Genomic DNA, 1,419 nt, shown 5'->3' on the forward strand with positions numbered 1-1,419 from the left:
TATAACGTATAACATTATATAGTAATGCGTTATAACGAATAACGTTATGTAGAATTACGTTATAACGTATAACATTATGTATTATTACGTTATAACGTATGTCGTTATATAGTAATACGTTACAACCCATAACGTTATATAGTATTACGTTATAACTTATATCGATATATAGTAATACGTTACAAAGTATAACGTTATATAGCATTACGTTATAACGTTTATCGTTATATAGTAATACGTTATAACGAGCAACGTTATGTATTATTACGTTATAACGTACATCGCTATATGGTAATACGTTATAACGTATATCGTTATATGAAAGATACGTTATAACGTGAAATGTTATGTAGTATTACGTTATAACGTATAACATTATGTATTATTACGTTATAACGTATATCGTTATATAGTTATGCGTTATAAAGAATAACGTTATGTAGTTTTACGTTACATCGTATAACGTTATGTAGTATTACGTTATAACGTACAACGTTATGTAGTATTACTTTATAACGTATATCGTTATATAGTAGCACGTTATAACGAACAACGTTCAGTAGTATTACGTTATAACGTATAACGTTCAGTAGTAGTTCCTTACAACGTACATCGTTATATAGTAGTACGTTATGATGTATAACGTTCAGTAGTATTTCGTTATAACGTATAACGTTATGTATTATTACGTTATAACGTACATCGCTATATGGTAATACGTTATAACGTATATCGTTATATGAAAGATACGTTATAACGTGAAATGTTATGTAGTATTACGTTATAACGTATAACATTATGTATTATTACGTTATAACGTATATCGTTATATAGTAATGCGTTATAAAGAATAACGTTATGTAATATTACGTCACATCGTACAACGTTATGTAGTATTTCATTAAAATGTATAACATTATGTATTATAACGTTATAACGTATATCGTTATATAGTAGTACGTTATAACGAACAACGTTCAGTAGTATTACGTTATAACGTATAACGTTATGTAGTATTACGTTATAACGTACATCGCTATATGTTAATACGTTATAACTTATATCGTTATATGAAAGATACGTTATAACGTATAACGTTCAGTAGTTCTTCGTTACAACGTATAACTTTATATACTATTATGTTATAACGTATATCGTTATATAGTAATGCGTCATAACGAATAACGTTATGTAGTGTTACGTTACATCGTATAACGTTATGTAGTATTACGTTATAACGTACAACGTTATGTAGTATTACTTTATAACGTATATCGTTGTATAGTAGTACGTTATAACGAGCAACGTTCAGTAGTATTACGTTATAACGTATAACGTTATGTAGTATTACGTTATAACGTACATCGCTATATGGTAATACGTTATAACGTATATCGTTATATGAAAGATACGTTATAA

This window comes from Bombus pyrosoma, linkage group LG10 (assembly GCF_014825855.1).
Source record: "Bombus pyrosoma isolate SC7728 linkage group LG10, ASM1482585v1, whole genome shotgun sequence".
In the NCBI taxonomy this organism is placed as follows: domain Eukaryota; kingdom Metazoa; phylum Arthropoda; class Insecta; order Hymenoptera; family Apidae; genus Bombus; species Bombus pyrosoma.